This window comes from Heterodontus francisci, chromosome 1, assembly GCF_036365525.1.
Source record: "Heterodontus francisci isolate sHetFra1 chromosome 1, sHetFra1.hap1, whole genome shotgun sequence".
Classification (NCBI taxonomy): Eukaryota; Metazoa; Chordata; class Chondrichthyes; order Heterodontiformes; family Heterodontidae; genus Heterodontus; species Heterodontus francisci.
In genome coordinates this window covers 248798471-248814473 of record NC_090371.1, presented here as the reverse complement: position 1 = coordinate 248814473, position 16003 = coordinate 248798471, and positions in this window count along the sequence as shown.

Sequence of the window (16003 nt, the reverse complement as noted above, 5' to 3'; positions counted from 1 at the left end):
ACAATACTAAGTACCATAACTTCGCACAATTCTGCCCTCATTCAATGTCTACACAAGCACATTTATGAGCAGAAGTCAATGAACTACCAACAAAAAATGGCAATACTGGCTGATTTTTTTCTACCACAGGGCATTGAAGTCATCGTAGAATCCTAACTCCTATCCCTGTTGTGCTTAACTAATGGAACCCAGAATGGGACTGGAACCTGAAACCTGCTGCTTTATAATGCTTAGCTGATATCTTAACCCACTAGCCACCCTTTGTTTTCTATTTATCTTTCCTTTTGTTTCCAGAAGTACAGCACCACACCTTTCAGGTTTCTGACCTTTGTTGGAAGGGCAAGCAAGTCAATAATTTTCTGTCTGCAAAGTATGGATACAAAATACTGCATAGATATACAGAAAGAACTACAGGAAAAGTGCAGATGCTCTGATTGATGCTGTATCTACTCTGCTAGCCTGTTATCCAGTTAGAAATGATTATTTCAGACCAGATATTTCACTGCTTTAGTTAAATGGAAGCACATTCGTATTACTGCAGAGATTCTATCTCTTGCAGCTTGTGTGGACGAGAACAGGGACTGCAGGGAGGATGAACAAACTGACCATGGCACTGTAGTGCAGGGCATCATTCAAGTGGGGGGAGTAAAAACGAATGCTGTAGTTGTGGACAGTATAGTTAGGGGGATAGATACTGTTCTCTGCAGTTAAGAGTGTGAGTCCCAAAGGCTGTGTTGCCTGCCTGGTACTAGGATTAAGGACATCTCCTTCGGGCTGGAAAGCAACTTGGAGTGGGAGGGGAAGGATCCAGTTGTCATGGTCCATGTGGGTACCATCAACATAGGAGGGGCTAAGAAAGAGGTTCTGCTGAAGGAGTATGAGTAACTAGGGGCTAAATGTAAAGGCAGAACCACAAATGTAATAATCTCTGGATTACTGTCTGAGCAACAAGCACATTTGCATAGAGTAAATAAGACCAGAAAGTTGAATGCATGGCTCAAAGATTGGTGTGGGAGAAATGGGTTTTGATTTATGGGGCACTGGTACCAGTACTGGGGAAAAAGGAGCTATACCATTGTGATGACCTCCACCTGAACCCCACTAGGACCAGTGCCCTGGCGAATCATATAAGTGGGCTGTAGAGTAGGCTTTAAACTAAATAGTGAGGGGGAGGGTTCAAGTGAGGGGAAATTTAGAAAGTTAATGAAAAAGGGCAAGGTAATAGTGCAGGGTAGCAATACGGGTAACGGTAACCAGAGTGTGACAGGAAGGGACAGAGCATATAAACATATAAGTGCATGAGGAAATAATGTCAGAGTAGGGAAAATGGTTAAAAAAAAGACAGAATTAAAGGCTCTTTATCTGAATGCACACAGCATTCATAACAAGATGGATGAATTGATAGCACAAATAGAAATTAAAGGGTATGATATTACGGAGACATGGTTGCAAGGTGACCAAGGCTGGAAACTAAATACTCAAGGGTATTTGACATTTCAGAAGGATAGGGAAAGGAAAAGGAGGTGGTTTAGCTCTGTTAATAAAGGATGAGATCAATACAGTAGTGAGACATGATCTTGGTTCAGCAGATCATGATGTCGAATCAGGTTGGGTAAAGATAAGAAATAGCAAAGGAAAGAAGTCATTGGCAGGAGTAGTTTATAGGCCCCCTAACAGTAGGTACACTGTCAGACAGAATATAAATCAAGTAATTATTCTTTTATTCGTTCCTTGGATGTGGGCGTCGCTGGCTAAGCCAGCATTAATTGCCCATACCTAATTGCCATTGAGAAGGTGGTGGTGCGCTGCCTTCTTGAACTGCTGCAGTCCATGTGGAGTAGGTACACCTACAGTGCTGTTAGGAAAGGAGTTCCAGGATTTTGACCCAGTGACAGTGAAGGGACGGCGATATAGTTCCAAGTCAGGATGGTGTGTGGCTTGGAGAGGAAGTTGCAGGTGGTGATGTTCCGTTCATCTGCTGTCCTAGTCCTTCTAGGTGATAGAGGTCATGGGTTTGGAAGGTGCTGTCTAAGGACCCTTGGTGCATTGCTGTAGTGCATCTTGTTGATGGTACACACTGCTGCCACTGTGCATTGGTGGTGGAGAGAGTGAATGTTTCTGGGTGGGGTGCCAATTAAGCGGGCTGCTTTGTCTGGATGGTGTCAAGCTTCTTGAATGTTGTTGGAGCTGCACCCATCTAGGCAAGTGGAGAGTATTCCATCACACTCTTGACTTGTGCCTTGTAGATGGTGGACAGGCTTCGGGGAGTCAGGAGGTGAGTTACTCCCCACAGGATTCCTAGCTTCTGACCTGCTCTTATAGCCACGGTATTTATATGGCTGCTCCAGTTCAGTTTTTGGTCAATGGTAAACCCCAGGAGGTACTCAGCGGTCATAATGCCATTGAATATCAAGGGGAGATGGTTAGATTTCCTCTTGGAGGTGGTCATTGCCTACCACTTGTGTGGCACGAATGTTACTTGCCACTTATCAGCCCAAACCTGAATATCGTCCAGGTCTTGCTGCATTGCTACACAGACTGCTTCAGTATCTGAGGAGTCGCAAATGGTGCTGAATATTATGCAATCATCAGCGAACATCCCCACTTCTGACCTTCTGAGTAAAGGAAGGTCATTGATGAAGCAGCTGAAGATGGTTGGGCCTCGGACACTACCCTGAGGAACTCCTGCAGTGATGTCCTGCAGCTGAGATGATTGACCTCCAACAACCACAACCATCTTCCTTTGCACTAGGTACGACTCCAACCAGTGGAGAGTTTTCCTCCTGATTCCCATTGACTTCAGTTTTGCTCGGGTTCCTTGATGCCATCCTCAGTCAAATGCTGCCTTGATGTCAAGGGCAGTCACTCTCACTTCACCTCTTGAGTTCAGCTCTTTTGTCCATGTTTGAACCAAGGCTGTAATGAGGTCCGGAGCTGAATGGACCTGGCGGAACCCAAACTGAGCATCAGTGAGCAGGTTATTGCGAAGCAAGTGCTGCTTGATAGCATTGTCAACGACAGCTACCATCACTTTATTGATGATTGAGAGCAGACTGATGAGGTGGTAATTGGCCGGGTTGGACTTGTCCTGCTTTTTGTGTACAGGACATACCTGGGAATTTTCCACATTGCCAGGTTAATGCACGTGTTGTAGCTGTACTGGAACAGCTTGGTTAGGGGCGTGGCAAGTTCTGGAGCACAGGTCTTCGGTACAATTGCCAGAATGTTGTCAGGGCCCATAGCCTTTGCAGTATCCAGTGCCTTCAGTCATTTCTTGATATCACGTGGAGTGAATCGAATTGGCTGAAGACCGGCAAGTATGATGCTGGGGACTTCAGGAGGAGGTCGAGATGGATCATCAAGTCAACACTTCTGTCTGAATTTTGTTGCAAATGCTTCAGCCTTATCTTTTGCACTGATGTGCTGGGCTCCCCCATCATTGAGGATGGGGATATTTGTGGAGCCACCTCCTCCAGTTAGTTGTTTAATTGTCCACCACCATTCATGACTGGTTGTGGCAGGACTGCAGAGCTTAGATCTGATCCATTGGTTATGGGATCGCTTAGTTCTGCCTATCGCTTGCTGCTTACGCGTTAGACATGCAAGTAGTCCTGGGTTGCAGCTTCACCAGATTGACACCTGATTTTGATGTATGCCTGATGCTGCTCCTGGCATGCCCTCCTGCACTCTTCACTGAATCAGGGATGGTCCCCTGGCATGATGGTCATGGTAGAGTGGGGGATATGCCGGGCCATGAGGTTACATATTGTGGTTGAGTACAATTTTGCTGCTGCTGATGGCCCACAGCAGCTCATAGATGCCCAGTTTTGAATTGCTAGATCTGTTCAAAATCTATCCCATTTAACACGGTGGTAGTGCCACACAACACTATGGAGGGTATCCTCAATGTGAAGATGGGATTTCATCTCCACAAGGACTGTGTGGTGGTCACTCCTACTAATACTGTCACGGACAGATTCATCTGCGGCAGGCAGATTGGTGAGGACGAGGTCAAGTATATTTTTCCCTTGTTGGTTTCCTCACTACCCGCCACAGACCCATTCTAGTAGCTCTGTCCTATAGGACTCGGTCAGCTCGGTCAGTAGTAGTGCTACCGAGCCACTTTTGGTGATGGACAATGAAGTGCCCCACCCAGAGTACATTCTGTGCCCTTGCCACCCTCAGTGCTTCTTCCAGGTGCTGTTCAACATGGAGGAGTACTGATTCATCAGCTGAGGAGGGGGGGGACGCGGCGGTGTGTGGTGCGGTGGGTAGTAATTATCAGGAGGTTTCCTTGCCCTTGCTTGACACGAGGCCATTCGACTTCATGGGGTCAGGAATCGATGTTGAGGACTCCCAGGGCACCTCCCTCCTGATTATATATCACTGTGCCGCCACCTCTGATGGGTCTGTCCTGCCGGTGGGACAGGACATACCCGGAGATGGTGATGGCGGTGTTTTTGGTCTTGTGGGATAGGTACAGCAATCATGGGCAATTTTAATCTTCGTAAGGATTGGACGAATCAAATTGGCAAAGGTAGCCTGGAGGATGAGCTCATTGAGTGTATTAGGGACAGTTTCTTCGAACAGTACATTCTGCAACCAACCAAGGAGCAGACTGTTTTAGACCTGGTAATGTGCAATGAGACAGGATTAATAAATGATCTTATACTAAAGGATCCTCTCAGCAACAGTGAGTATAACATGATAGAATTTCACATTCAGTTTGAGGGTGAGACATTTGGGTGTGAAACTAGTGTCCTAAATCAAGTCAATTACGAGGCTATGAAGACAGAGTTGGCTAAAGTGGACTGTGAAAATAACTTAAAAGGTTAGACAGTAGATAAATGGATTGTTGGCCTTTATTGCAAGGGGGTGGAGTATAAAAGTAGGGAAGTCTTGCTACAATTGTACAGGGTCCACCACAGACCTCAATGCTGGAAGGTTGGGCCTATACTCATAGGAGTTTGGAAGAATGAGAGGTCATCTTATTGAATCATATCAGATTCTGAGGGGGCTTGACTGGGTAGATGATGAAAGGATGTTTCCCCTCATGGGGGAATCTAGGACTAGGGGGGAACAGTTTCAGAATAAGGGGTCTCCCTTTAAAGACGGAGATGAGGAGGAACTTCTTCCCTCAGAGCGTCGTTAATTAGTGGAATTCTCTTCCCCAGAAAGCAGTGGAGGCTGGGCCATACGATACATTCAACGCTGATTTAGACAGATTTTTGTTCTACAAGGGAGTCAAGGGTTATGGGGAGCAGGCAGGAAAGTGGAGTTAAGACCACAATCAGATCAGCCATAATCTTATTAAATGGCAGAATAGGCTTGTGGGGCCGAATGGCCTACTCCTGCTCCTATTTTTTATGTTCTTAGATGGAAGAGCAAATAGTGCAGTTTAACATGGCTACCGAATAGATGCTATTTGACTGCAATTTTGATAAAGCAACAGACATCTGTGCAGTGTTTGTGTAATAATCAGAACCTATATAGCTGATAATGTTATGCATGCTCCATTTGAGGAAATGGTATACACATGTTAAGAATCTGTGCACACCTTCCCTGCCTCTTATTTCAATTTGCAATGCTTATTTAGGAAATGCACACACTATAGGAGGTCAAGTGTAAAACAAACAGTTTTAACGTGCCTTTATTGTGATTTACTTTCAGCATGCCAGTTCATTGTAACTATTGCTGTAATAAACCTTGAACTAGTAAAGCATTTTATTCATAAATTTGGATTTTAATATTTAAAATACGGATGCAATAATTACATAAAGATTCCATATATGAGACGTTTAGATATATATTAGTTATAATTTATCTATGTTACATCTGTGCCTTTCTTCTAATAATTCTCATGTAGCAATTAATAACTATTTTAATTAGGTGTTTATTAAATTCTGACTTTTTGGGGGTAGGATTGCATTTACTCTTTTCAGACATTTTAACTCATAATTTCTAATAGTGACTTTGGTTATTACATCTGGAGAGTTGCAAGAGGTATATATTCATTCATTCATATAATAGGCTGAAAAAGAGAGATACATTGAGATAAATATTTGAAGAGAGAAAGAGACCCAGAGTCAGAAAGTTTAGAGACACTTAAAGATAGAGACAGATAGACTCAGAGATGGAGTATGTGCATGTCAATCTCTTTTATACATTTAATCTGCATGGTGAAATGTATTAAATCCTTGTTTTAAGTACTAAAGATGCTCCCAACGTATAAATAAATAACTAGTTTAACATATTAAAATGCATTATTATGGTGCATGTAAACTAATATATTAAATGTGGCTAAATGGTACAAACTAGTGTAAAACTACTTTTCAACAATTGATTCCCTGCTGTCCATAAAAATAATTGGAGCATTAGGCTGGATTTTCGTTACAGAGGCAGGGAACTAGAGCCGGGTCTGGTTTTGGGTCAGAAACACGCCTCCTGTGGGGAATGTTTCAGGTTCAGATTTTCAAATGGCTAAGCTCTTAATTGGTATGGAGGTGGGTTTCCTGTCCACTTAAAGCCAGGGAGGCTGGGAATGGAGGTGAGTCAGAAGAAGCTTGGGGCTCTTGTAGACACCCTATGGCAGTCATCACTGAGGCTGCTGGTTGTCCTGAGGGAGAAATCTGTGCTTTGTGGCAAAATTTTCCACAGTACTAGAGGGAAGTGAGATGTCACAGGGGAGCTGGAGGCCTGGCACTAGGGGCAGGGCAGACCCTCGCTTCATCAATGCTGACCTGGATCCAATGTTGGAGACTGTGAGGCAGAACAGGGAGGTCCTCTTCCTGGAGGGTGGCAGGAGAATACAATCTTGTCATGCAGCAGAGGCACCTCTTTGTTCAGCGTTATTCCCCTCTGCTTACTCTTCCTCCTCCTCTCTTAACTCCTGCTCCTCCCCCAATGAGTTGCCTTCTTCCAGGGCCTCGCTGCCCTCAAGGTCCACAGTTCTCTGGAAGGCCATGTTATGGAGAGTGAAGCAAACCATCTCAATGACAAAGACCATTGCAGGGTACCACCCGACCAGTCCAGACACTGGAATCGCCTCTTCAGAAGCCCAATGGCCTGCTTAATAGTTGGCCTGCTGAACAGGTGTCATTGGTTATATCGCCTCGGTGCTTCTGTCTGGGGCTCTAGCCATTTCTTTAAAGGATTTCCATTGTCCTCTTGGATGCATCCACACACCTTGGGGGATGGAGTGAAGATCCAAGGCAGCCTGGACTGGCAGAAAATGCAAGAGTCATGGCAGCTGCCAGGAAAGCGAGCTTACACGTGGAGGAAGCTCTGGTCATGGTCGCAGACCAGTTGGACACTGAGGGGGTGGAAGCCCTTTCTTTTGATGGATCTCACTGGCCAGTCACTGGTGCCTTAAAGGCTACATGGGCTCAATCGATGATGCCCTGCACCAAAAGAGCCACAGAATGGCCATTGCTGGAGCAGTAAGACCTGCTTTTCTCAGTGGTGAGTGGTAGGAATCTGGAACGGGACGTGAGCCTGCTGGCATCACTGAGGCAGCTGGAGGCCTGGTGAATGCACAAAGCCCAGCTGGGGAATCCAGCAATGGAGGCGAAACCCAATGTCTTATTTGCCTGTGCCGGCCCATCTGTGTCAAAGTGGATGTTGACCCCCGCCCTCCTGAATATGGCATCTATGGCATGCCTAATGGAGTGATGAGCTGCCGACTGTGAGATGCCACCTAGGTCCACAGCTGATCCCTGGAATGACTGGTTCCATAGAAATTTAGGGCAATGGAGACCTTGATGGCTGCAGGTAAGAGACTGCTGCAAGGCCTCAGGTCATTGTGGATCAAAGCACAAATGTCCTAGACCATCTGCCTGGATAGGCATAGCCTCCTATGGCACTGACACTCTGTTATTTGTAGGTAGCTAATTCTTGGGTGGTACACCCAATAGCCTGGCTAGCACCTTCTTCCCCTTACAGCACCCCGCTATACACTTCTGGCCTCCTGTTGTCCAGAAGGTTGCATCTGCTAACGCTCATCCTGGCTGCTCTGTCCAATGTCAGAGTAGTCTGTTCCCATCTGATGTCCCGCAGCTGGGCTTTGTGCATTCACCAGGCCTTCCCCTGCCAACTCTAGTTGCCTCAGTGATGCCAGCCAGCTCATGTCCCTCTCCAGATTCCTACCACTCACCATTGAGAAAAGCAAGTCTTACCACCCCAGCAATGGCCACTCGGTGGCACTTTACATGGAGCTGAACTCTTTTTTTTTTAGAGATACAGCACTGAAACAGGCCCTTCAGCCCACCGAGTCTGTGCTGGCCAACAACCAACAATTTATACGAATCCTACATCAACCGCATATTTCCTACCATTCTCCTACCACTTACCTACACTAGGGGCAATTTACAATGGCCAATTTACGAGTCAACCTGCAAGTTTTTGGCTGTGGGAGGAAACCGGAGCACCTGGCGGAAACCCACGTGGTCACAGGGAGAACATGCAAACTCCACACAGGCAGTACCCAAAACTGAACCCAGGTCGCTGGAGTTGTGAGGCTGCGGTGCTAACCACTGCGCCACTGTGCCGCCCTTTTGGGCCTCTGCATCATCTTAATCAGCCTATCCCATTGCCCTCATGTCCCTCTGCATTGTTCATGTCTTCTAAACCCTGTCGTGGTCCAGACATGGCGTTCTCCCCATGCCCTTCCTTTAAAAATCCCAAGCTGCTGCGAACAGGCCTGTTCATGATCTCCTCAATTAGCTCAACAAGCACTTAAACGAAGGCGTGTAGGGTTGCTGTTCCATCTCTCTCGGCGTCCCTTTAAAAATGTCTTCACATTCCGGAGGTGGTGGGACATGGTGTCAACCTCCGAGAATGCGATCTTCAAATTGCAAGTTCACCCATGCCTGCCCTCAGCGGCCTTTAAAAATTAGGTCAATTCACTTGATAAATAAAACCACATGAAAAATATGTGCATTCTCTGTTTCACCTCCTGATTTGTACTTACTTCAAATCCCCTTAATTTTTCCTTTTTGGCACAAATTTAAATATAAATCAGTTTTCATGACTTCAGGCCATCAGTGCCAAAATGCACCTGCACTATTGAGCCTAACGCACATAAGCAGTGAGTTCATTTAAATGGATGACAACAAATCAAGACAGCCTGAGGTAAATAGAGATTGGTGCTGAAAGATAACAATTTATTACTGTGTAGAGCAAATCAACAGATGCAATTGTGATGTTGTTAATTAGGGGAGGCGGTGGCATAGTGGTATTGTTGCTAGACTGGTAACCCAGCAACTCAGGGTATTGCTCTGGGGACATGGGTTCAAATCCCACCACAGCAGAAGGTGGAATTTGAATTCAATTAATAAATTTGGAATTAAAAAGCTACTCTAATGAAATGATCGTTGTAAAAACCCATCTGGTTCACTAATGCTCTTTGGGGAAGGAAATCTTCTGTCCTTACCTGGTCTGGCCAACATGTGACTCCGGACCCACAGCAATGTGGTTGACTCTGACATACCCTCTGAAATGGCTGAGCAAGCCACGCAGTTGTATCTAACCGCTACGAAGTCAATAAAAAGGAATGAAGCCGGACGGACCACCTGGCATCGGCACCGGAAACGACAACGGCAAACCTAGCCCTGTCGACCCTGCAAAGTCCTCCTTACTAACACCTGGGGGCTTGTGCCAAAGGTGGGAGAGCTGTCACACAGACTAGTCAAGCAACAGCCTGACACAGCCATACTCACGGAATCATACCTTACAGACAATGTCCCAGACTCTGACAAACCCAGCAAAGGTGGCGGCACAGTGGTATACAGTAGGAAGGGAGTTGCCCTGGGAGTCCTCAACATCGACTCTGGATCCCACGAAGTCTCATGGCATCAGGTCAAACGTGGACAAGGAAAGCTCCTGCTGATTACCACCTACTGCCCTCCCTCAGCTGATGAGTCAGTACTCCTCCGTATTGAACAGCACTTGGACGAAGCACTGAGGGTGGCAAGGGCACAGAATGTACTCTGGGTGGGGCACTTCAATGTCCATCACCAAGAGTGGCTTGGTAGCACCACTGCTGACCGAGTCCTAAAGGACACATCTCCTAGACTGGGTATGCGACAGGTGGTGAGGGAACCAACAAGAGGGGAAAATATATTTGTCCTCACCCTCACCAATCTGCCTGCCGCAGATGCATCTGTCCATGACAGTATTAGTAGGAGTGATCACCGCACAGTCCTTGTGGAGATGAACTCCCGCCTTCACGTTGAGGATACCCTCCTTCGTGTTGTGTGGCACTACCACCATGCTAAATGGGATAGATTTCGGACAGATGTAGCAATGCAAAACTGGGCATCTATGAGCTGCTGTGGGACATCAACAGCAGCAGAATTGTACTCAACCACAATCTGTAACCTCATGGCCCGGCATATCCTCCACTCTACCATTACCATCAAGCCAGGAGACCAGCCCTGGTTCAATGAAGAGTGCAGGAGGGCATGCCAGGAGCAGCACCAGGCATACCTCAAAATGAGGTGTCAACCTGGTGAAGCTACAACACAGGACTGCGTAAGCAGCATGCGGTAGACAGAGCTAAGCGATCCCATAACCAACAGATCAGATCTGCGCTCTGCAGTCCTGCCACATCCAGCTGTGAATGGTGGTGGACAATTAAACAACTAACTGGAGGAGGTGGCTCCACAAATATTCCCATCCTCAATGATGAGACAGCCCAGCACATCAGTGCGAAAGATAAAGCAGAAGCATTTGCAACAATCTTCGGCTAGAAGTGCCGTGTTGATGATCCATCTCGCCTCCTCCTGAAGTCCCCAGCATCACAGATGCCAGACTTCAGCCAATTCGATTCACTCCATGTGATATCAAGAAATGACTGAAGGCACTGGATACTGCAAAGGCTATGGGCCCTGACAATATTCCAGCAACAGTACTGAAGACCTGTGCTCCAGAATCCGCTGCACTCCTAGCCAAGCTGTTCCAGTACAGCTACAACACTAGCATCTACCTGTCAATGTGGAAAATTGCCCAGGTATGTCCTGTACACAAAAAGCAGGACAAGTCCAACCCAGCCAATTACCGCCCCATCAGCTTACTCTCAATCATCAGTAAAGTGATGGAAGGTGTCATCAACAGTGCCATCAAGCTGCACTTGCTTAGCAATAACCTGCTCAGTGACACTCAGTTTGGGTTCCGCCAGGGCCACTCAGCTCCTGACCTCATTACAGCCTTAGTTCAAACATGAACAAAAGAGCTGAACTCAAGAGGTGAGGTGAGAGTGACAGCCCTTGACATCAAGGCAGCATTTGACCGAGTATGGCATCAAGGAGCCCTAGCAAAACTGCGGTCAATGGGAATCAGGGGGAAAACCCTCCACTGGTTAGACTCATACCTAGCACAAAGGAAGATGGTTGTGGTTGTTGGAGGTCAATCATCTCAGCTGCAGGACATCACTGCAGGAGTTCCTCAGGGTAGTGTCCTAGGCCCAACCATCTTCAGCTGCTTCATCAATGACCTTCCTTCAATCATAAGGTCAGAAGTGGGGATGTTCGCTGATGATTGCACAATGTTCAGCACCATTCGTGACTCCTCAGATACTGAAGCAGTCCGTGTAGAAATGCAGCACGACTTGGACAATATCAGGCTTGGGCTGATAAGTGGCAAGTAACATTCACGCCACATAAGTGCCACGTAATGACCATCTCCAACAAGAGAGAATCTAACCATCTCCCCTTGACATTCCCCTTGGCATTACCATCGCTGTATCCCCCACTATCAACATCCTAGGCGCTACCATTGACCAGAAACTGAACTGGAGTAGCCATATAAATACCATGGCTACAAGAGCAGGTTAGAGGCTCGGAATCCTGCGGCGAGTAACTCACCTCCTGTCTCCCCAAAGCCTGTCCACCATCTGCAAGGCACAAGTCAGGAGTGTGATGGAATACTCTCCACTTGCCTGGATGGGTGCAGCTCCAACAACACTCAAGAAACTCGACACCATCCAGGACAAAGCAGCCCGCTTGATTGGCACCCCATCTACAAACAATCACTTCCTCCACCACTGACGCACAGTGGCAGCAGTGTGTACCATCTACAAGATGCACTGCAGTAATGCACCAAGGCTCCTTAGACAGCACCATCCAAACCCGTGACCTCTACCAACTAGAAGGACAAGGGCAGCAAATGCATGGGAACACCACCACCTGCAAGTTCCCCTCCAAGTCACACACTGTCCTGACTTGGAACCGTTCCTTCACTGTCGCTGGGTCAAAACCCTGGAACTCCCTTCCTAACAGCACTCCTAACCCCACATGGACTGCAGCGGTTCAAGAAGGCAGCTTACCACCCACTTCACAAGGGCAATTAGGGATGGGCAATAAATGCTGGCCTGGCCAACAACGCCCACATCCCATGAATGAATTTTAAAAAATGGTCATTTCACAGGTTAGCAAATGAGAAGCCATCATTGAAGAAGAAAAGTTCCTCGATCAATCATGCCCATTCCATCCAGAGACATTCTTTCACAGAATCCATCCAACTTATTTAATCTCCTGCAAAAAAATTCTGCATTACTTCTCATTTATAAAGATAAATCCAGAAAAATACCACAAACTTAACTATTGCATTTTGCATCCACCTTTATCATGGCTGTTCAAAATAAACAAAACCATTGAAAGAATGAAATCCTGCCCATGAAAGGAGAATAAAATCCATGACCAGATTAGAAAGTCAATGAACATTTGTAGGGTAAAAAGAGAGAATTCCCTTTAACGCTGATGAAAATGTAATGCTAGTATCAGATTTTAAGAGGGCTAGATTTGCGATGATGGCAAATGATTTGAACCAGATTGATTGGACAGTCCCACTGCATGAGAAGAATACCTATGTGGAAGAAAAATGAAAAGCTTTCAAGATAGTCCTCATGCATGAGAATGCATGTATGTCCCTCAAGCTAAAAGTAGGACACTTAGTGAAAAAAAGCAAAAATGCGTTTAACAGGTCATGTTTAAAGACAAATCAGATAGAAGAAGTATTTATACAGGCTTTGGAGATTAGAGATATCGATCTCAGCTAAAGGAAAGCAAATCTGCTGTCACAGCAGCCAAAAGAACACTAAAGAAGATGATAGTGGACAACTGCAATCGGAATAGAAAGGTGGTTTTTAGCTATCTTAAGATTTAGAGGGCCATTAAGGATGGTACAGTGCTATTGAAGGATTCTGCAGTAAATTCAGATGGACACACAGGAAATGGCAGAGGTTTTAAATGGCTATTTTGCCTCAGTCTTCACTCCTGTAAATGATGCTCAGTTATCAGTAATGCAACGCACTGTTGACTTTAAAGTTAAAGTCTCAAAATGGATGCAAATATAATCCTAGATAAAATGCGAGGTCTCAAAACAGATCAGGCTGCTGATCCTGATGTCATTCACCAAAGGGTATTCAAGAGTTGGAGGATGTGTTCTGTGAGCCCCTTGTTCATATATTTAATAGCTTGCTGTTAGTTGGGATTGTATGCAAGAACTGGAAAAGGAAAATAAAGTTGAACCTGGAAATTGCAGGCCCATTCTCCTGGCATTGCTTAAAGATAAATGGCTAGAAGGGAGCATTAGAGATACACTATATGACAATCCGATGGAAAAGAGGTTATTGTAGTCATGCCAAGGCTTTTATAAAAGAAATTCATGTCTCACGAGCCTGGTTGAATTTCTTGCGGTAGTGACTGTTATATTCCAGAAAGCCAGGTGATGAAGTGGGGAACTGGAGCCAATCTTTACACACTTTTATAAGCATGTATTTACAGAGATACACTTTCCATACATGCACCTCCTCACCCAACAACCACAGTTTTAGTCTGTTACTTTTTATATGGGCACAAGTGAATCCCCAGTTCATGCCATAATTAATATGCAATTAAGATTCCCTTCTCTCTCCTTAAATAAAAATTTGAATCTACATGTGCAACCAAAATTTTGAAACAAATTAAATCATGGAACTCCATATTCTGTACAAAGCATTATATTGTGAGATGGCCTTCCTCTAGGACCCCCCAAATTTTTTCATATATGCATTCAAATGTTCAAAATAGGGATCAAATTTTAGTACCTTCTAATGCAGGAGGAATATCGCACAGAATAGAAGGCAATCTGGGATTTCACCCATAGACTAATTGATAGGGAATATATCCTCCAAGCATCTGGAGTGAATTCTTTGCACAAACCATCCATTCCAGGGCTGTTGTCAACTTGCAGTCTGGTTGATCAGCTAAAGTTTTAGGCAGAATTTCATCAATCATTGCATGATTCCTTTCACAAAGTCAATTCCTGAAAGGACTTTCAACTATGTTTGTCATCACCATGTTTTTGCATTTTCACACATTTCACTGAACATTGCCAAGTTCCCCTCCATTATCAGCCAGAAACTTTGCTGGTGTCCCAAGTCCAGTCCCTTTCCATTTTTCCATGATTTTTTTCTGTAATAATCCTTTTGTCTTAACTATGTATTGCAGTAGAATGACTAATTCTTGTCACCAGGCCTATAAAATATAGATTGAAAATATTTCGGACTTTGTCCCATACCCTTAGATCCATGGCAACAACCTTATTAAAGTCATGTGCCAATGGAAGGCTTACAATAGGACATGCCTGCATCCTCTGATACTTTTTACAGATTTCACAATTCTCACCAGTCTCTTCTATTAGCTCTGTATACTCTTCATGAACCATACCTACATCTTTTAGCAGAGTTTTTAACATTTGACATGTAGACTGAGCAAATTGTCTATGCAACTGCAACAATTTGTTTTTTTTCCTCTGATTCACATCACCTGATGCCATTAATACTTGTGTAACACTCTGATGAGAAACATCACGTTTTGCTAAGGGGATACAATAATATCCTAACTGGGTAAACTGCAGATCAACTGACATAATCAAAAATAATTGTCTTATCATGCTCCATGTCAAGTTTTATTCATGCCTTTTTCATAGAAGGTTTACTCAGCAGCACTGGACACTACATCAGTACTTATAAAATGTCTTACTCCAACTATTTTACATGGAATTACAACTCTGTTTATTGATGTCAATATGTTATCATCACCAAACCTAAAGCAAGTAATATTTTTATATTCCTTAACCTTGCATCAATCCTCACTACTTAGTGAATCAAAATAATATTTTAGGCAATCTGTCCCATGTACTGTTGAAGTACAAGCACTATCTAGCACAGCAGAATTAAAGAAGTCTATGGCTATCGTCAAAGGACTAAAATTCCTTGTGATTAATATAATTTGTTTGGCGAAACTTAACACAAACATGCACCTCCTCACCCAACAATCACAGTTTTAGTCTGTTCCTTTTTATAGGGGCACAAGTGAATCCCCAGTTAATGCCAACCACCTGCATGCAATTAAATACAATTAGTATACAATTAACAGTCACTATATTGGTTGATGTAGAAGCCCAGTAGATATTGTGTACCTTGATTTTCAAAAAAGCCTTTGACAAGATGCCACACAATAAGCTACTTAATAGGTTAGAGTCCTATGAGATTGGCAGACAGAGCCTGAGTTAGATAAAGAATTGGTTGTATTCTCAAAGACAAAGGGTTGTTATTAATAGTACTGGTGCTTCATGGGGACTAGTCACTCATGGAGCCGTGCAGGAATTGTTTGGGGAATTGCTTATTATAATTTTTATTAATGATTTGGATGAAGGCATTTGGGGGATTATCTGCAAGTTTCCCATTTAAGAACCTGTCATCTATATAAGAGTTGTTTGACTCACAGATAAGAAAACTAAATTAAAGGTCGAGCTGGATGCAATGGGGGAATGAGCACATGACTGATAATGTCATTTAATAGATAAATGTAATGGGTAGGGAGAACGCGAAGCATGTGTGTACCATGCAAGGTTGTGAGCTTAAGGCTTTTGACTTAGGTGTTCTTGTACAAGAATCTCTCAAGCCTATGACCTGTGCCATGAAGAACTTTCAATAACAAATACCGTTAGGAGGTTTTGCCAG